This window comes from Mustela nigripes, chromosome X (genome assembly GCF_022355385.1).
Source record: "Mustela nigripes isolate SB6536 chromosome X, MUSNIG.SB6536, whole genome shotgun sequence".
Taxonomy (NCBI): domain Eukaryota; kingdom Metazoa; phylum Chordata; class Mammalia; order Carnivora; family Mustelidae; genus Mustela; species Mustela nigripes.
The window spans coordinates 27,545,743-27,568,076 of NC_081575.1; positions in this window are offsets into that span (position 1 = coordinate 27,545,743).

Below are 22,334 nucleotides of genomic sequence, written 5' to 3' on the forward strand. Positions count from 1 at the left end.
CCCCCTCCCCCCAGCAACCCTCAGTTTGTTTTGTGAGATTAAGAGTCACTTATGGTTTGTCTCCCTCCCAATCCCATCTTGTTTCATTGATTCTTCTCCTACCCACTTAAGCCCCCATGTTGCATCACCACTTCCTCATATCAGGGAGATCATATGATAGTTGTCTTTCTCCGCTTGACTTATTTCGCTAAGCATGATACGCTCTAGTTCCATCCATGTTGTCGCAAATGGCAAGATTTCATTTCTTTTGATGGCTGCATAGTATTCCATTGTGTATATATACCACATCTTCTTGATCCATTCATCTCTTGATGGACATCTAGGTTCTTTCCATAGTTTGGCTATTGTGGACATTGCTGCTATAAACATTCGGGTACACGTGCCTCTTTGGATCACTATGTTTGTATCTTTAGGGTAAATACCCAATAGTGCAATTGCTGGGTGCATAAATTTCTTGATGACACATTTGGTCCATAAATGCTATTGATTTCCTTTACACCAGGGCTGTGGCTTGATGAATTGAATGTGATAAAAAATATGAAATTGACAAAGTATAGTTATATTTATTTAGGGTCTTCTGTGTGCCAGGCATCATTCTAGGTGCTTTTTTTTTTATTTGAAGATTTTATTCATCTATTTGACAGAGAGAGACACAGTGAGAAAGGGAACACAAGCAGGGACAGTGGGAGAGGGAGAAGCAAACCCCCCACCGAGTAGGGAGCCCAATATAGGACTCAATCCCAGGACCCTGGGTTTGTGACTCGAGTCAAAGGCAGATGCTTAACAGCTCAGCCACCCAGGCACCTGTCTAGATGCTTTAATTATAATATTCAATTAATTAATTTCAGCTGTGTTCATGTAAGTTTCAGCCACAGATTCTTCATCCAAGCTATATGATTTTGAAGAATATCTCCAAAATGTTAACAGTTAACTACCTTCAGGTGATGGGATAGGGTGATCTTTATTTTCTTCCTTATACTTTCTGCATTCTGCCATGCTTTTTCATTTGCAAAGATCATGTGTTCCTTCTATAATCAGAAAAACTTCCAAGCTCATAAAATTACTATAGATTTCTCAATTACACATGGCCAGTCCACATTCACAGTACTAGCAAATCTGTAAAACATTATTTGAGCAAAATGTTCTGAGATTAAGAAATAGTTGAAGATGACTGGGTTAGATATTAAACATCCTTATCAAAATGTTGCCATAGCAACATTCCTCTACTTTCTTGGAGGATCCCAAGAGAATGAAACCTAGATAGCAATTTTGTCAGAGATTCAGGAATGTGAGACATACTCAGTTCTGATACTGTACCACAGCAAGAAGTCCCAGTTATTCCGAGGCCTCAGCATACCACAAGGGAAGATGGAAATATGGAAGCAAAGATGGTGGACTCTGCAATTACATGTAACTGATTTCACAATTTTGCTCTAGACTGACTGGATTTGGTCAGTCCCCAAACTCAAAATTATTAATATGAGATGGTCACTAGCTGGTTGTGTATTCTAAATGTGAAGATGCTCTAAAGCCTGCCAGAAGTCTATAATGCATCTACAATGCATCATACCATTTAGAGATTTAGGACTTGTTCTACATATGCCTCTGTACCTCTTCAGAGCAGAGTAATTCAATGGTGGCAACATTAGCAGAAAGTTAAGTGACAGTCAGCAAAGTACCTTGATGTCTGTCACTATAATGGGACACATATCCTGAATAACATTTATGCATGTCTTCTTTCCTGCTTTCTGTCCTCACCCTAACTGTTGCTTAAGATGCCATTCTGCTTCCTTTCAACTGCTCTTCTAAATCACTCTGGAAATATACCAACGGTTAGCAGTGCTCATTTCTGGATCGTGAGACAATTGATGTTTAGTACTATTGTTGTCTTCTGCTTCTTCTTCATTTAGAGAAGGAGTATTGCACACCCATGAGTAGGGGCGGGCAGAGGGAGAGGGAGAGAGAATCTTAAGCAGGGTCCATGGAACCTGATGTAGGGCTTGATCCCAGAACCCTGAGATCATGACCTGAGCCGAAATCAAGGGTCTGACCCTTAATGGACTGAGCCACTCAGGTTCCCCTAGCATTTTTTTTTATAAAAGAAGAAAGGGTTATGTTTATTATATAATATTTAAAATAACATAAAACAGTCCAATATGTTTGTTTAAAAATACCTCAGTACATGTGCTGTCGTACTTTGGGAAGCCAGGCAATGCTTGGTCTGGTGAAATGGTGCACTTCCTCCCAAGGTCACCATCCCAAGCAGCCCCACCACCTAGCATTTGAAGTTTTCAGCACACATGATCACATGAATACACAGTCCAGCATAAATACCTCGTGAGAAACTTGAATATATTTTCAGCCAAATCATAAGAAAAATATCTCATGTTACTCAGCTTTCTTAATGCAAGTATGTAGCTTCTCCCATTGTAATTGCCTCTGTCAGTCTGAGTCTGAACCTAGGAATCTCTCTCTCTCTCATCTTTCCTGCCCTTGACTTGGGTCTTTGTTTCTGGCTGAGGCCAAAGAAGAGGCAAAAATGGGCTTAATATTTGTTTTCATTGTATTAAACAGTTCAGCTCTTCAGAGGAAAGCTGCAGCCTCTGTCTTATATGCCAAAAATAAAATGTCTAACATTCAGAGTAGCTTTTTCTCGATCAAGAACAGTTTATTCTACTGTTTCTATGGTCTTTCTTGCTTCGGTGGTCTTTCTTGCCTGATCAGATTTACTAAAAGTTCTCTTAGCTGTTTACAACTCTGTCTCCTGTTGTAAGCAGCCCACACAATCTAACTGATAACTCATTCCCTATGCATTTGCAGCATATGTCTTTTGCACGGACTGGTGCTAACTGGTTTGCATGTTAATGACAATATCATTTTCTCCCTGAAAGTTTCATGGCCCTTTCTCGAAAATTAAAATATACTTAAGATCCCATTTTAATTGTAACATATTGGAGACTCAAGTTATTCAGGGTCACTTCCTAGTTCACAATCACTTCTGGGAGTCTGAGGGAAGAAGAAAATCTACATTTGTAGTGGTCCTTTTTGTAAATTGGTAAGGTTCAGAATATAGCACTTAAGTTGTGATTTTTTTTTTCCTGAAAACATAGAACAGCACTGAGTAGAAACGTTATTTGGCAAAAATCAAAATTTGGGAGGTTTTACTTGAGTTATTTTTTTAGAGTAAATTTTGTCCATATACAAAATAATGGTCGGGCGCCTGGGTGGCTCAGTGGGTTAAGCTGCTGCCTTCCGCTCATGTCATAATCTCAGGGTCCTGGGATCGAGTCCCGCATTGGGCTCTCTGCTCAGTAAGGAGCCTGCTTCCCTTCCTCTCTCTCTGCCTGTCTCTCTGCCTACTTGTGATCTCTCTCTGTCAAATAAATAAATAAAATCTTTAAAAAAAATAAATAATGGTCATGTCCTGACTTCTGAGATGAAGGCACTTAATCTACCTTCTCTGTAATATCTACCCTTAAAACTCTTGGCTATATTAGTCTTTTCTGACATTATTTATCACTTTCAGTACATTTTAAGTAATAGGTCCCTAACTGAGGACTGTACTGCATTATTTGTATTTCATATCTCCCTGAATATATTTTAAGCCTCCTGAAGGAGGGGTGCCTGGGTGGCTCAGTTGGCTGGACACCCAACTCTTAGTTTTAGCTCCAATCATGATTTTGGGGTCGTGGGGTAAAAGTTAAAAAAAATTTAGCAGAAGAAAAAAATAAAATTAAAAAAATATTAATTAACTTTGTAAGACTAAAGAATCATGGGGAGAAAGTCATGAATTCCATACTTTGCTTTCTCCTCCTCCGGAATTCCGCTGTTCTCCTTGGTAAGTGAACTCAGTCCTGGCTGGATTTCTTGCTAATCTTCTTGGGGAGGGGCCTGTTGTAGTGGTTCTCAAGTGTCTTTTTTTTTATTGTCATATTTTGTTTATTTGCATGACTTTTGAACCAAATGACTGGTTAAAATCCAACCGCACACATTTTATAAAGTCAAAAGATTTTATAGGGAGAACACATATAGTAACCAGTGCTGTGAAATGCAGAAAACAAGGTTTGTATTTGGTTGTGGGATTTTTCATTGTTTTCTTGCTTTTTTAAAGGAAAAACCCTGCTTAAAATGTTAATCTTGTAAAAAGTGTATATTTGGGATTTTCTTTGTTTAAATATAGTATTTTATAAAGTCAAAATACATTAAAATTGTTCTCAGCAGGGAGCCTGCTTCCCCCCCACAACTGCCTCTTTGCCTACTTGTGATCTCTGTATGTCAAAACAAAGAAACTAACTAACTAACTAAAATGAGATTATTTTCCATTTGAAATTTTTGTATAGTTTAAAAATGCTTCCATATTCTTTGTTGGTACTGTGTCACTATGGAACTTTAGTGCAGAGTTTATACTTAGCTAAATTGTTATGTTAATTAAGAAATGCATAAATCCTTTATTCTTAATATTTGTAATTCTAAATAAATTGATCTTTGAGAAGTAAGAAAAGAAAAAAAAAAATTGGGGGCACCTGGGTGGCTCAGTGGGTTAAGCCCTGCCTTTGGCTCAGGTCATGATCTCAGGTCCTGGGATCAAGTCCCGCATTGGGCTCTCTGCTCAGCAGGGAGCCTTCTTCCCTTCCTCTCTCTCCGCCTGCTTCTGTGCCTACTTGTGATCTCTCCCTGTCAAATAAACAAAAATCTTTTTTAAAAAAAAGTGTATAGAGTCTTTGCCCAAGACAGAATTGCACCACCCTTACGAGGGGCCGGGCTAAGTAATCTGCTTGGGTTCGCTTTTGGGAGCTTTTGTTCCCTGAATGCTTTCCGTAGAGTTCCAAAGGATGGGACGGCAATGAAAATGGCGGCCTCCCAATCTCTGGCCGGGAGGAGCCGAGAGCTCAGGGCTCCACTCCTCAGAGAAAAGCACTTAGAGAAAAGCGCTCAATCACTCCCATCTCCCTGGCCTCCGGCTGTGCTCCAAGTTCACCCAGCCTGGGACCAAGCATCTCTGTCTCTGGTACACGGCCCTGCCTGGAGTCTCCGAACCCTGCAGATCCCTGCGCTCTTCCGGGGGGGTCTCCCCTGATCTTGTAGGGTCCCTGCTCACAGAGCAGTGGCCTGTGCCATGGATCACAATTTAAGGTAACCCCAAGTTGAGAGCTCACTCCTCAACTCCGTCTCTGTAGCCAGCTTCCCCGGTCTAATACCTGCAAACTCTGCGTCACTCAGGCACCCCCTATCCTTCTGTGACCTCACGGGACCTGAGACCACGCTGTTCCCACATGGTCTTCACCCCATTTTAGCCTCTGGAGCGATGTCCCTTAGTGAAGCAGACTTTTAAAAGTTCAGATTTTGTGCTCCATTGCTCTGCTGCTTGCCGGGAACCGGCCCTTCCCCCTGCGGTCTGTCTTCCCATCGCTTTGGATACACTTCTCCGCCGGTCCTGCCTTTCAGAAAGTGGTCGATTTTCTGTATCTAGAATTGCTGTTCTTCTTCTCTTTGATCTCCTGTTAGATTTGTAGGTGTTCGGAATGGTTTGATAAGCTATGTAGCTGATCTCCTGCTATCTGATATCATCTCAGCCTGCTACATCTCCACCATCTTTGGTTTTATAGTGTGTTTTAAAATTAAGTTGTTTACATAGTCAGAGGCCCCACAAAAAATACTTAACCCAGGCTCCTATAAATGGCCCTACTTCTGTTTATCCAGGCACCCAAGTTCTATTTCTTTTTTTTTTCCTCACCATAGCACATACCTTCCCCAATAGCCCTCACCCAGCCACACTTTCTTTATTTTTTTTTAAATTTTTTTTATTTATTTGCAGAGGGAGAGAGAGAGAGAGAGAACAATCAGAAGTAGGGGATGGTGCAGAGGAACAGGGAGAAGCAGGCTCCCCACTGAGCAAGGAGCGCGATGCAGGACTCAATCCCAGGACCCTGAGCAGAAGGCAGACATGTAGCTGTTTGAGCCACCAAGGCATGTACCAAGTCCTATTTCATTCCTTGTGTTGTAAATTTACATTTTTTCTCTCATATGCATGATAATTTTCTTTTAATCTAGTATCATCAATGGAGACATTCTAAAAATGTTAATTTTCAAAGAAAAAACACCTTAAACTTGCTTATTTAAGGACTGAAATGTTTAGAAAGGCAGCAAGAAATAGATTATATCTTATACAAATTCATATCTAAGATGATAAAATAGTCTAAGAGAGTATAAAAAAAATGTTTACTTGATGACTGAAGAGATCAATATGAACATCAAATATCAGACCATGCAACACATTATCATGTCCTTGCTGTTTATTGAGATATGTCATCAATATCTTCAAACAGCACCAAATTTCAGTGCTAAAAGCACTGAAAAAAATTGGCTGAGTATAGTCTTAGAAGTTTTATTCTCTAGCTTGCTACAAGAATGTCTGTCAATTTTCACTTGGTATGTCAGCCTGAAATGACAGCTTTCTTTATTTGCTTGCAGTTTCTAATCTGCTCTTTCTAATATTCTATAGATTGGAAAATAAAATGAGTAAGCTTATTTTGCTTGTGTACAAAGATATATAGGTATCTATATATGGATACAGACATAGCAATATGTGAATGTGAGCAAGGGATGAAATACTTCTAGGCAATAAAATACTAAAATACTTGGGCTTTAGTTCATGGAATTTATGAAAACTATTTCAGGTTTAATTTTTGGTCTATTTTTAGGATCCAGGCTGAAGTTGCTGGAAGTATAATTAATATTCTTGTGTGTGTTTGTATTTGTATGTGTGTGTTAAGATTAGATTTTATATTTTGTATACATCTATCTTATTATAAACACCAGATTTGACTTAATATGCTAAACCAGAAGTAAACAATTATTAAATTAATTAATTAGGAGCATGTTCATATCTCCAATGTTGACATTCTTCATGTTTGTTTGAACTGGTGGTCCCCTTAGTTCATTAGTATTTAGTGTTTGTCAATAAAAGGAAAACAGTACTTGAATTTTGCCAATGTAAATGAACTGCATAGGGTAGCAGGGTCCCAATCCAAGCCAATCGTTTAATTGAATGAAAGGTTCTCTGGAAGATTCATGGTTTATATAAGAGCAATAGAATTTTAAATGTATCTATCTAATGTATTTACTAATAGCAGTTACTTATTTTACAATAAGCTCGGTTATCTTTTGTAGTGCAAACTTGTACCTTCACTCCCCAGGGCTCCCTCCTTATTAAACCCTCAGAGTCATAAAGAGTGCCTATTCTTTTGGCTTTCTTAATCCACTGGTACCATGAAACAGTACCAAGACAATCCTCTAATTTCCTTTAAAATAATAATGAAACTTCTCTTTTTTCTCTGAAAAATCTGAAGTTAGGACAGCCTTACTCTATTTTCTGTACTCTCACTTGTGTCCCTTGTTCTATGAGTTATTCACTGTGACAGATACAAATGAACTACAAATCTTTGAGAAATGGCAGCAATCTTATCTTTCTTTAATTCCCTTTCCTTTATAAAAATGACCTTAGTTACCTTTCTAGCCTATAGGAGAATACCTATCAAAGGAGGCCCTAGGAGCCTTTTAAGACTTCAGGTCAGCATTATGCTTTTGAAAGAACTCTGCTAGGACTCAGAAGACCTGGATATTCTTTGTGTCTCCTTGGTAACTTAGTTCTTGGCCTTGAATAAGTCACTGAAGGCTTTGCTAGGCCTCAAATTCTTCACTTATAAAAATGGGTATGTTTCCTGATTAATGTATGCTGTCTAAGTTTATCTCCCCAATAACGTTGAAATTTATTCATGGGAAGAATCTCCATTGGCTCATGGCGTATGTATTACATGGTGATTAGGTCACGAGAGTGGAGCCATCATGAATATCCCATTCACAAAGCCCTTATAAAAGAGACCCCAGAGAACTCCCTCATTCCTTTTGCCACATGAGAACACAGTGAGGAGATGGACTTCGATGAACCAGGAAGAGGGTTCTCACCAGACTCAGAACCTACCAGTGTCCTGATCTTGGACTTTCCCAGACTCCACAACTATGAGAAATAAATTTCCATTGTTCATAAGACACTTAGTCTATGATATTTTTGTTATGGCAGCCCAGACAGACTAAGATACCACAGATGCATGTGTCGTAATCTCCTACAGCAAAGCTTGATGGATTCCCAGCCACGATATGCAGTGGCTGCCATTGAACAGAAGTCCCTCAGTTTATGAAGATAATTGCTACCCTGCTAAAGCTAGTGCTCCATCTTTTTCTTTCTCTTTCTTTATCAATTTCAATCTCTCTCTGTCTTGGCAGGGGTAAATAACCCCTGAATTCAGGAAAGGTTGGGTAGGATGGAATATGGGTTGATTCTACATTTAAGACAGTGGATCCCTTCTGACTCTTCCTTAAAAGTCTGTCCCTAGCTAAGATTTCATTACAGACTAAATGTTTGTGTGCCACCCCCCCCCAAATCCGTATGTTGAAGCCCTAACCCCCGATGTGATGATATTTGAAGATGGGGCCTCTGGGAGGTAATTAGGTTTTAATGAAGTCTTGAAGGTGAAGCCCCCATAGTGGCATCAGTGTCCTTTTAAGAGAAATAAACATTAGAGCTCCCTCTCTCCAAATTCATGACCAAGTAAAGGCCATGTGAGCAAACAGTGACAAAGTAGCCATCCGCAGGTCAAGAAGAGGGCTCATTCTCACCAGAATCCAACCAATATGATACCATGATCTCAGACTTCCAGCCTCTAGAACTGAGAGAAGATAAATGTCTATCATTTAAGCTACCCAGTAACAGTATAACAGCCCAAATGAAGATGGTCTGAAACAAAAACTCATAAAAATGGGTAAAACTGTCTCAGTTGCCTTGCTTTAGCAGTCCCTGGAAATGTCCAGGTCTCTCACTATTTGATTTTTTTATTAAAAAAAAAAAATCTACTCTGACCAGTCACATATGCCTATGATCTGAAAGACCCAGCACAGCAGCCTTCTGCTGAGGAACACTATGGCTTAAATCAATTCCTGTGGTGGTCATTAAGACAAGACTGAGGGAAATGCAATCATTTTTGAGAGGAAATTGAAGGCTTGCATACTCTTCTGTGGATGTGTCATGAGTTTTTAGCCAAATTTCCTTTCCTTTTTGCATACTGTTTAATCCTAATAAAATAATTCCCTTCTCTCAGGTGCTCCCTCCCCACACATCGCCATACTACCTCTCTCCCAAAGGCTCCCCCCAATTTAGAGAGGTGGTGTCATCTGCTTTAAAACATCTAAATAACTTGTCCTGTTGTTGAATAAATACATTCACCATCCAGATCCCACAGCACTCTACAACCTGAGTCATAGTGCTTACTTTGTTAGTAATCTTTATTAATATTACATCAGTTTCTTTCCAAAAGGATGAAGTTTGCACTTTTCCTGCCATGCTGAGAGGGAGTGATAGAGGCAGAAAAGCTTACTAATTTACATAAAGATTGCAAACTATTATTCTCCTAGTAATTTTAAAGTGCACACACTGCATACCACTTTCTGATGGAATCACATCCCTGCCTATTGAGCCTGACATGCAGGAAATCCATCATTGGAGTTGGCTTTCTAAAGAGGGAAATCACTTCTTATAGGAGAAGTAAGGAGTGCTATCTTTTGAGACTGTTTTTCAAGGACAACCAATGGGAGTCAATGGAGTTGTCCTTACAAAAAATTCTATTCAGGTATCCATTCCACTAAAATAAGCAGAGATTCAGGTCAGGCATACTTCCTGAGGCTCCTTCTCACGTCCAATTCGCATCTACTTTCCACTTTTAATTACAGACTCCTTACAGCTTCCACCTCCCACCTCTTTACCTTGACGGCTATGCCTGGTCAAAAGTTTTTCATCTGTTTAAATTGCCAATCTTACTTTTTTGATTATTATGGTTCCTTTTCAGAACTCTTACTTTTTTTTTTTTTCCAACTCATGTCATTTTGTGTTTGGTCATATGCCACTTTGTATGCTGAGAATTTTTTTTTTTAATTTTTAAGGTTTTATTTATTTATTTTGAGTGGGGAGGAGAATGAGCAGGGAGAGAGAGAAGCAGACTCCCTGCTGAGCAGGGAGCCTGAAGTGAGGCTTGATCCCAGGACCCTGGGATCATGACCTGAGCTTAAGGCAGCTGCTTAACCAACTGAGCCACCAGGCACCCCGTACACTGAGAATTTTTGACTTGCTAACTCTTTCAAGCTGTAGACCATATTTTAATTTTAATTAGTTAATTTTTATCAAGATAAAGGGTATACAAGTGGGGCGGGGGCACGAGTAGGGGAGAGAGAGAATCCCAAGCAGGCTCTAGGTCCATTGCAAAACCTGACTCAGAGCTAGAGCCCATGACCCTGAGATCACAATCAAGCCTAAATCTAGAGTTGGATACCTAACCAACGGAGCCACCCAGGTGCCCCCAGACCATATTTTAAAAATCTAGAATGCCCATAATACCACCCCCTTCTCCCAAACCCCCTCCCCCCAGCAACCCTCAGTTTGTTTTGTGAGATTACCTGGTGATTCACAGACCTGTACCCCTGGGGATAAAAATATATGTTTATAAAAAATAAAAAATTATATTTAAAAAAAAAATCTAGAATGCCCATACATCTCAGTTTTCTCAGCACAGCCCATGTTTACTATTTATTTTTCCATTCTAACTTTATAGTGAGTCTTTTTTCCTAAAAACATTCTTGTCTCAACAATAAATTATATAGTCCCTTTATCTAGATCCTTTTTATTGCTGTACCCCACAGTCTATGCTAAGCAAGAAGTGAAGTTCTCAAGATGTATTTGTTAAAGACAATCAGCCTGCTTCTTGCCTTGCAATTATACTACTATTATTAATTGTCTATGTTATCTCTGTCGGCAATGTGTCGCAGCCTTTATATATATTACCCATTCAATTCCAACATCTATGGTGAGAAGCCATATCAACATATGTCAAATGCAGAAATTGGTTTAAGCAGAAATTGACTACATATATGATAACTGATGAAAAGTTAGATTTCAGCCTTGTTTTCATTCCTGGATCCACATATAGACAGCTGTCAGCTACTTATAGTCATTAAGGGGAACAGACATGGATAATACGACAAAGCACATTATACAAAACCATACAGTAAATTATTTTACTTTCTGCCTATGATATTTAATCTGATGTTGCATTCTTTTCTTCTCCCTGAGCTCATATATACTATTCCACACAATAATCATTTTACATAGCAACCTCAAGTAAAAGTAGAATGGAGTATAGAGAGAAAAAAGCAAACTATATTTCTCCTCAGCACAGAGCTTTGGGTACTTTTGTTGGCTCCTGAGCTCCCTCAAAAAAATCAAAGCTCTACTTGGCTAGAAGCCACAGTCCAATCAGAAGAGCTTGGGAGCAGATGAAATGGGAATTTGCCCATCCCCCTCTCCCGTCAGGTGTAGAGTGAAGCCATTTCTGGGAAGTGAGGCATCTTAGGGTCTCTAGGTGCCCAGTTCCTAGAAGCTTCTCAGTACCAACAAGTTTCAGTCTGTTTAGCAATATACTCTAGGCCCCCTCCCCTAGAGTCTGCTCTTAGCTTATCTTTACAGTCTTAATCTCTCAGCACTCTGCTTCCTGCCATTCACTTCATGGTTACAACACTACTCATTGTTACTAAATATGCTTTCTACTTCTCAGCAGTTTTTGTGTGTGTGCATGTCATCACCCCTCTCCTAAAATATCTTCCTCTCTTGTCCTCCTATCTTTACATGTCCAAATCCTAAATACCTTTTTTTAGGCTTAAATCAAATACCATTTTCTCCATATTCCTCCTATCCAAAAGCAGTATTTCTCTCCTCTGAATTCCCCCCAAACACCTTAATCTCCCCTTCTTTTATGGTTTGTATCACCTCATACTCTGCATTATTTATTTGTGCATAAATCTTGAAAAGTTGATTAAAATGTAAGGTACGTAATAGTAGTGATAACTTTGTACCATTGTAAGGTCTAGATGAGAAATATTAAGAAATTAGTTAATGATTAATGCATGAATTGTGTCCAGCTTAGCCCAGTCAGGACATCAGAACTCCCATTTTCACAATGGGTGACCTGGCTATATCCAACTATCCTGTGATTGTCCTGATATTCAATGGTATTCAATAGTGCTCATAGGTAGTTAAAGTGAAGTGACTAAAAATGGACTTGTCATCTGGACTATGCATTGACAAAACAGACACAATTCTGATCTGAGCACAGCAGTTTTATGCCAAATTGATAAATAACTCAAATTCTCATTGGTTGAATCCTTACTTTGTTTTATATTCTCTAATGTCATTAGATTAAATGCCTTTCAGAAAGCATAATTACACATCTTTCATCATAATAAAAAAGGTTTGAGTGACATTTAATTCTTAAATCATAATGGTATTTTCTCTCTATGAATTATGAGAGCAATGTGGCCTTTGATACCATAATGATGCTATTGTACTAGAATTTTGTCTATAATTCATATTTTCTGTCATGTATAAAGCATTATTAGTATCATGTGAACAGTATCATAATAAATATCTCTTATACAAATTGAAATACCATTATCTGAATGACTCTCCAGAGCTTTTCATTATTAAATTTTAAAACATTTTCTAACTTAATTTTTTTGCTTTTTTGGGAAACTCTTTTGTAGTATCAGCATATACATTTTCATCATATGAACATTACAATTTTTAGCCTGCAAACAGATTTAAGTGCCATATGAATAAGTAAGTCAAATTTGAATTTGTCAGGTTCTGGGTAATAGTAAATGATATTTATTTAATATTTAATATTACTTAGGATATTTTCCTAAGCAAAGGTGATCAGATAATCTTAGAGTCAGAGAATCTCAAGGTTCAAAGAAACATTTTGGGTCATCTAATCCGCCTTGCCATGTAAAGCAGGCAAGAATCTCTCTATAGCTATCCTGACAGGTGGCCATCTGGTTTCTGCCTGAACTAGTATGTGAAATTCATTTCTCTAACTTTGGTTTTTGTTCTGTCTTTTATGGTTCCTTCCGAGGTGATAGAAAACTGTCTCTTGCCTAAGGCAGTCTTCAAACATTGGAAAATAACATTTATCTTTTTTTTTTTGAAAGTAAGCTTCAAGCCCAGCATGGAGCTCAATGCTGGGCTTGAACTCACAACCCTGAGATCAAGACCTGAGCTGAAATCAAAAGATGGACACTTAATCAACTGGGCAACCCAAGTGCCCCTAAACATTTGAAAATAAATTTCCTTTTTGATCTTGTCTTAATTGGTGGCATCTTTTGTTTTTTTAACCACTTTCCATACCAAACAAATGAATGAATGAATAAATAAATTGAATCCTAACTGCTCTAGTAAACCTTTTTTGAATGCTTTCCAGTTTGTCAATATTCTTTAACATACAAAACCTAGAACCAAATGCAGTATAATCTTTGTTGACTAACCATTACGGAAATGTGTCAGACTATTGTTACCTATGAATTGGTAATTCATATTCACTATATTTCTGTTGATGTGGATGCTTGGAAAGCTAATGCACATGGATAATTCCTTTATATAAATCTTGTGTCAATTAAGACTCCAGGAATCTTTTTCACATGAATCTCCATCCAATTTGATTTCCATTGGGTTGTCACTAGAAAATTGATCACTAGAAAACTGATTTTTCTAAATACCTAAAAACAATGTAAACAATGCGTACTATTAAATGGAACTTGTAAAATGCATAATATATACAAAGGAAAACACATAATCCAACCATATATATTAATATACACTACAACAATATATAATAATCCTTGACATTTTGGTATATTTCCTTCCACTTTTGATATTTAGATAATAGAAGTTTTACTGTACTGCTATAGTCTGAATGCTTTTGTCTCCCCCAAATTCATATGTTGAAATCCTAACATCCAATGTGATGGTATTAAAAGATGGGACCGGGGCGCCTGGGTGGCTCAGTGAGTTAAGCCGCTGCCTTCGGCTCGGGTCATGATCTCAGGGTCCTGGGATCGAGCCCCGCATCGGGGTCTCTGCTCCGCAGGGAGCCTGCTTCCCTCTCTCTCTCTCTCTGCCTGCCTCTCTGCCTACTTGTGATCTCTGTCTGTCAAATAAATAAATAAATAAAATCTTTAAAAAAAAAAAAAAGATGGGACCTTTGAGAATTGCTTAGGTTCTGATAGTAAAGACCTCATGAATGGGTCTAATGTTCATTTGTAAGAGACCCCAGAGAAATGCCTTGCCCTTTATTCCATGTGAAGACATAATGAGAAGTCTGTGACCTGGAAGCAGGCCTTCACCTGACCGTGTTGGCACCCCAATCTTGGACTTCCAGCCTTCAGAACTATAAATAAGTTTATGTTGTTTATAAGCTATCCAGTTTGTGTATTTTGTCATAGCAACCTGAATGGACTAAGACATGTATGAATATTTTTTTCACATTCTGATGTTTTTACTTAACATTATGTCAATGAATTTTTCCATGCACTTAAAATTCTTCAAAAATGGTAAGCATATGTCCTTTATTCTGTAGTAATTTGTATTTGCCATTGGGTAGCATTTAGTAATTTCCCCCTTGAAAGATTTTGTTTTCAATTTTACTGCTTTGAAAATGTTAAATAATGCTGGCACAGAGACACTTAGGTAATGCAAAGAGGTAATGGATTATCTATTTGAAAAAAAGTGCAATTATACCTTTATCTCATAGGACACAACAAAACAAATTTTATAAGAATCAGAGGGTTATATGTAATAAGAAATGCCAATAACATCTATAGGAAAATATGGATAAATTTTTACCTGATGGAAAAGAACTTATAATCATATAAGAAAGCATAAAGGATAAGTCAATACATTTGATTATATGAAAGTTAGAAATTCTAAATGTCAAAAAACATCATATTTGGGGGCACTTGTTTGGTTCAGTGGCCTCTGCCTTCAGCTCAGGTCATGATCTCCTGGGATCGAGCCCTGCATTGCATCAGGTTCTCTGTTCAGTGGGGAGCCTGCTTCCCTCTCACTCTTTGCCTGCCTCTCTGCCTACTTGTGATCTCTGTCTGCCAAATAAATAAATAAATAACTCTTAAAAAACAAAACAAAACAAAACAAAAAGGGCTCAGTGGGTTAAAGCCTCTGCCTTTGGCTCAGATCATGATCCCAGGGTCCTGGGATGGAGCCCCCCATAGTGTCCTCAGGTCAGGCTTTCTGCTCAGCAGGGAGCCTGCTTCCCTTCCTCTCTCTCTGCCTGCCTCTCTGCCTACTTGTAATCTCTGTCTGTGAAATAAATAAATAAAATCTAAAAAAAATACCCTACACATACATCATATTTGAAACAAAACAGTATATCGCATTTTGTGAAATAAAAAAACATTTTAAATGATCTGTATTAAAAATGTATAAAACAAACATACAAATATTAAACACATTAAAATACTTGTGGTATAATGTGTAAGAAACATTGAGTTAGTTTGCCAAAAGAATACAGTCCACTAGCAGCCATAATATAAACTGTCCTTTCTTACTAGTAATCATAAAGGTAATATTAAAAGAAAAATCAGGTATTTTGGACTGTATATGAACTTATAAACCTTTCTGAGGATTTACTTTGTAATAATATATATCAAATGCCTTAAATAAGAGCATACCTCTTAATATAATCATTTCTCCCCTAAGAACATACCCTAAGATAAAAATCAGAGATATGAACATATATGTATGAATAAGAGTATTTGTTGCCCAATCTAAAGCTTTACACTAAGAAAATATGTAAATAAAGCTTAACACTAAGAAAATATGTAAATATGCACTAGGATTCTTCAAAATATATTTTTAATAATCGTCTATTTAATGTAATGGGGAGATGCTAACAATGCAATTTGAGAAAAGCAAAATATAAGATTATGTATATGTAATTACAGTTTGATAAGAAAAAAACTATAGTAATAAAAATGAAAGGCAATACATCAAAATGTGAACATTGATTTTTTTTCTACATGCAACTTTTGTGGATGGTATTTTATTGTTCCTCTGTACCTTCAACATTCCTTAAATCTGTTGTTTTGAAATTAGAATAAAACTTATTTGCATATTTTAAAAGTATTGTAACAAATATTTTTGTACATAAAACTTTGATTAATTCTGATTATTTTCAGGAGGGATTTTTTGAGCTGGCCTTAGCTGCTTTTACTATTTATTTATTTATTTATTTTCAGTGTTCCAGAATTCATTGTTTATGCACCACACCCAGTGCTCCATGCAATGCATACCCTCTACAATACCCACCACCAGGCTCACCCAGCCTTCCATCCCCCTCCCCTCCCAAACCCTCAGTTAGTTCTTCAGAGTCCACAGTCCTCCATGGTTTGTCTCCCCCTCCAATTTCCCCCAACTCCCCTCTTCAGGAGGGATTTTTTTTTTTTTTAAGATTTTATTCATTTGATACAGAGAGAGAGAGATCACAAGTAGGCAGAGTGGCAGACAGAGAGGTGGAAGCAGGCTCCCTGCTGAGCAGAGAGCCCAATGTGGGACTTGATTCCAGGACCCTGAGACCATGACCTGAGCTGAAGGCAGAGGTTTTAACCCACTGAGCCACCCAAGCACCGCGTTCAGGAGGGATTCTTAAAAGTAGAATGGAGTATGATGTAAGAACTATATTGGTCTTTGTCAAATTGTGTCATTTTGGTTTGGGCTGACCATTTTCATGTCTTCAGGAAGTTACAGATATCATAAGTCATTCATCATACAGTAGAATTCTACGTATCTATTCTATCTGCAAGTCTGCTCAGCATAATAAACAAAAACCTCATGTAGTTACTCTTTACAAAGGGAAAGTTTGACTAGGACCGTTTAGAGAATGGAGTTTTAAGCACAGAGCCCTGTGGGCAGGCCATGAGGGCCTGTGAATAGTCATGGAAGCTGAGTGTTTATCTCAATAAAAATGGTAGTATTTACCCTTGCCATGAAATGAAATATCATGAACAAAATTAACCAGTTTTGATCACCAGGCACCAACTTATTAAGGGTCCTGATCAGTCTTGTGGTAGATAGAAGAGAACTCATTACAGCACTTTAGGAATATAGAATCTAACTATAGAGTTACGTACGATTCATGTCCAGGAATCATGGGGAGCAGTTTGTCCTAAACTTGGGTGATGATCTAAATTATGCAAATAAATAATTAAAAACAGAGACTTCCAGTTTCTATGTCTAATGATCATTGTTTCTCTGGGGTGAACTTTTTTAAAAAAATTAACATAATGTATTATTTATTTCAGGGGTACAGGTCTGTGAATCATCAGTCTTATACAATTCACAGCACTCACCATAGCACAAACCCTCCCCAATGTCCATCACCCAGCCACTTTATCCCTCTCCTCTACCCCCCAGCAACCCTCAGTTTGTTTCCGGAGATTGAGTCTCTTATGGTTAATCTCCCTCCCTGGTCCCGTCTTGTTACATTTTTCCCTCCCTTACCCTGACAGACCCCCCGCCCTGTCTCTCAAATTCCTCATATCAGAGAGATCAATGATAATTGTCTTTCTCTGATTGACTTATTTTGCTTAGCATAATACCCTCTAGTTTCAGCCACATTGTTGCCAATGGCAAGATTTCAGGTTTTTGATGGCTTCATAGTATTCCACTGTATATATATACCACAACCTCTTTATCCATTTATCTGTTGATGGACATCTAGGTTCTTTCCATAGTTTGGCTGTTATAAACATTCTGGTGCACGTGCCCCTTCGGATCATTACATTTGTATCTTTAGGGTAAATACCTAGTAGTGCAATTGCTGGGTTGTAGGGTAGCTCTATTTTCAATTTTTTGAGGAACCTCCATGCTGTTTTCCAGAGTGGCTGCACCAGCTTGCATTCCCACCAGTAGTGTAGGAGGGTTCCCCTTTCTTTACATCCTCGCCAGCATCTGTCATTTCCTGACTTGTTAATTTTAGCCATTCTGACTGGCGTGAGGTGGTATCTCATTGTGGTTTTGGTTTGTATTTCCCTAATGCCGAGTGATGTGGAGCACTTTTTCATGTGTCTGTTGGCCATCTGGATGTCTTCTTTGCAGAAATGTCTGTTCATGTCCTCTGCCCATTTCTTGATTGGATTATTTGTTCTTTGGGTGTTGAGTTTGATAAGTTCTTTATAGATTTTGGATAGTAGCCCTTTATCTGATATGCCATTTGCAAATATCTTTTCCCCTCTGTCAGCTGTCTTTTGGTTTTGTTGACTGTTTCCTTTGATGTGCAAAAGCTTTTGATTTTGATAAAGTCCAATAGTTCATTTTTGCCTTTGCTTCCCTTGCCTTTGATGATGTTTCTAGGAAGAAGTTGCTGTGGCTGAGGTAGAAGAGGTTGTTGCCTGCATTCTCTTCAAGGATTTTGATGGATTCCTGTCTCACACTGAGGGTGTTTTTTTTTTTTAAAGACTATTTATTTGACAGGCAGCGATTACAAGTAGGCAGAGAGGCAGGCAGAAAGAGGGGGGCAGAGCAGGCTCCCTGCTGAGCAGAGAGCCCAATGTGGGACTCAATCCCAGGACCCTGAGATCATGACCTGAGCTGATGGCAGAGGCTTAACCCACTGAGCCACCCAGGTGCCCCACATTGAGGTCTTTCACCCATTTTGAGTCTATTTTTGTGTGTGGTGTAAGGAAATTGTCCAGTTTCATCGTCTGCATATGAATGTCCAGTTTTCCCAATACTATTTGTTGAAGAGATTGTTTTTCCACTGGACATTCTTTCCTGCTTTGTCGAAGATTAGTTTACCATAGAGTTGAAGGTCTATTTCTGGGCTCTCTATTCTGTTCCATTGATCTATGTGTCTGTTTTTGTGCCAGTAACATACTGTCTTGATGATTACAGCTTTGTAATAGAGCTTGATATCTGAATTGTGAAGCCACCAACTTTGGTTTCCTTTTTCAACATTCCTCTGGTTATTTGGGTTCTTTTCTGGTTCCATATAAATTTTAGGATTATTTGTTCCATTTTTTTGAAAAAGGCTGGTGGTATTTTGATAGGGGTTGCATTAAATGTGTAGATTACTTTAGGTAGCATAGACGTTTTCACAATATTTGTTCTTCCAATCCATGAGCATGGAACATTTTTCCATTTCTTTGTGTCTTCCTCAATTTCTTTTATGAGTACTTTATTGTTTTCTGAGTACAGATTCTTTGTGTCTTTGGTTAGGTTTATTCCTAGGTAGCTCATGGTTTTGGGTGCAATTGCAAATGGGATTGACTCCTTAATTTCTCTTTCTTCTGTCTTGCTGTTGGTGTAGAGAAATGCAACTGATTTCTGTGCATTGGTTTTATATCCTAACACTTTCCTGAATTCCTGTATGATTTCTAGCAGTTTTGGAGTGGAGTTTTTTGGGTTTTCCACATAAAGTATCATATCATTTGCAAAGAGGGAGAGTTTGACTTCTTGTTTGCCAATTCAGATGCCTTTTGTTTCTTTTTGTTGTCTGATTGCTGAGGTGAAGTGAACTATTTTTTTAAAAGTTTCTTCAGTGACCCTGATGGCCAGCCAGGTTTGACAATCACTGAACTAGACAAATTAAGCTACTATGAAGAGGTATGGCAAGCAGAATCAGGATGGGGTGGGAATAGTCAAGTAAGGCTTATTATAAGAGATAAAACAGAGGCAAATTTGCCAACGTGGTTTGTTTACCATTTTCACTATGTACAAGACCTAGAATTTTTCTCAAGAGGCACTTGTTTTTCCATATGTATATATAATTTTCAACAGCTGTATATGTTACATGTTTTACTTACTTACCAAGATAAAACAAACTGCAATAAAAATTCCAGGCCATGAAAATGAAAAGGAAGTAATCATTCTCTTACAACTGGTACAATTATTCATTTTTATTTCTGTAACATTCATTCATTTAATAAATATCTCGGCCTATTGTGCATGGAGCTCTCACTCTTTTATGTGCTTGGGATAAACCACTAGACAAACCAGGCAAAGATCTCTCTACCCTTAGGATGTTCATATTCTAGTGGGAAAAGACAAATGAGAATATACAAAATTAGTAAGTTATTGAATATGTTAGAAGATGACAAGTGTCTGGAGACTGTGGAGAGGAGGAGTCAATATTAAACTTGGTGATCAGGGTAGGCCTCCTTAAGAATATGAAATGTGAGGCTGAAGAGGGAATAAAGCAAACAGGTATCTTGGAAAAGAATACCTGTTAGGCATAGAATATAACCAGGGTGAAAGCCCTAAAAAGGCAGTGTGCTGAGTGTGTTTGAGGAAAAGCCAGGAGTCCAGCATGGCTAAGATGGAGTGAGTGACCAGAGAGGAATAAGAAATGAGGTCAGAGAGGTAATGGGGGTGTCAAATTACATAGGCCTTTGTAGGCCACTGGAAGAATACTGGCTTTTATTTATTTTAAGTGAAATCAGAAGCTCCACTCCCAGTCCCTGGCAAATACTGATCTGATTTCCCTCTCGGCAATTTTGCCTTTTCCAGAATGGAATCGTGTGTGTGTGTGTGTGTGTGTGTGTGTGTGTGTGTGTAATTTTATATATGTATAATATATATAGATATAGATGATATAGATATAGATATAGATGTAATTTAGTATCCAGCTTCTTATAATTAGAATGATGTTTTTGAGATTCTTCTATGCTTTTGTGTGTATTAGTAGTTCATTCCTTTTTATTGCTAAATAATTCTCATTGTAAAACTACATCAGTTTGTTTAGCCATTCATCAGTTGATGAGAATTTGGATTGTTTCCAGTTTAGGGCTATTATGAGGCTATTATGAAGCTGCTATGAACATTTGTGTAGAGGTTTTTGTGTGGACATACGTTTTCATTTCTCCTGGGTAAACTACTAGAATTGAAGCAGTGTGGTCATATGATAAGTGTATGTTTATTTTTAGAAGAAAGTGCCAAACATTTTTCTAAAATGTCTGCATAATTTGCATTCTCACCAGCAATTTATGAGAGTTCAATTTGTTCTTCATTCTTGCCAGCATTTGATATTTACAGTTTTTAAAAATTAGATAATCTAGCAAAAGTATAATTGTATCTCATTGTGGTTTTAGTGTACATTTTCCTATGGTTTTTGTTATTGACCATCTTTTCATGTCTTTATCTGCCATCTGTATCTCTTCTTTGATGAAGTATATTTAAATCTTTGCTCATTTTAAATTGTGTTATTTGTCTTATTTTTATTACTTAATTGTAGGTATTTTTTTTTCTATTCTGGATACAAGTGCTTTATCAGCTATACATTTGGCAAATAATTTTTCCTTGTCGGTGTCCAACCTTTTCATTTTTGTAAAGTTGTCTTTTGAAGCATAGAAGTGTATAATTTTTATTATATCTAATTTATCAAATTTGAGGTCAGAAATGGTTTTTCCTAGAGTTTCTTTTAGGAGTTTTATAGTTTTATGTTTTATATCAGGTTATACTTTATTTATATTCCATTTAATTTTTGTAGATATTGAAGATATTGTGACATAGGGGCAAGGTTCTTCAACATTATATATATATAAATTTTCCAGCACCATTTTTGGAAAGACTCTTTTTTCAAAGATTTTATGTATATTTTTTATACACAGACGTACACAAACACACTCCAGTCTCCAGTTACTTAGGTCTTTCTAAAGTTCTTACAAAAATGTTTTGTACCTTTTATCATACAAACAATGTGCTCTTATTTTAGACTATTTTTAGACTTTTTAGACTATTTTTATGACAGTTATGAGTATTTCATAGTTTGATGCTATTATTGTAAGTGGTACCGTTTTCTTCATTTTAATTTGCAACTTTCATTGCTGTTATAGAGAATTTCAGCTGATTTTGGTATACTGACCTTGCATCATGTGGAGTTCAAAAATCTTGCTTTTCAAATAGAATAGCTTTTTTGGAAAGACTTCGTAATTTTTTAAATAGACAGTCATGTCATCTGAGAATAAAGACACTTTAATTTCTTCTATTCAAATCTAGATTTTTTTATATCATTTTTTTTCTACCTGAGTGCACTGCTTAGGACCTGAAGTATTATATTAAGTATAAGTGGTGAGAGTGAATATCTTTGTCTTATTCCTGATCTGAAGTGGAAAATATTCAGTCTTTCTTTATGAAGGCCAATGTCAGCTGTTGATGTTTTGTACATGCCTTTCATGAGGTTGGAAATGTTTCCTTATATTCCCAGTTTGCTGAGAATTTTTGAATAGATGTTGAATTTTGTCAAATTCTTTTTATACATCTATAGTTATACTCATACATAATTTTTATTTTTTGTTTGTTAGTATTGTGAATCACACTGATTGATTTTCTAATACTGCTTTGACCTCATAGTCTTTTTTTTTTTTTTTTTTTTTTTTTTTTTTTT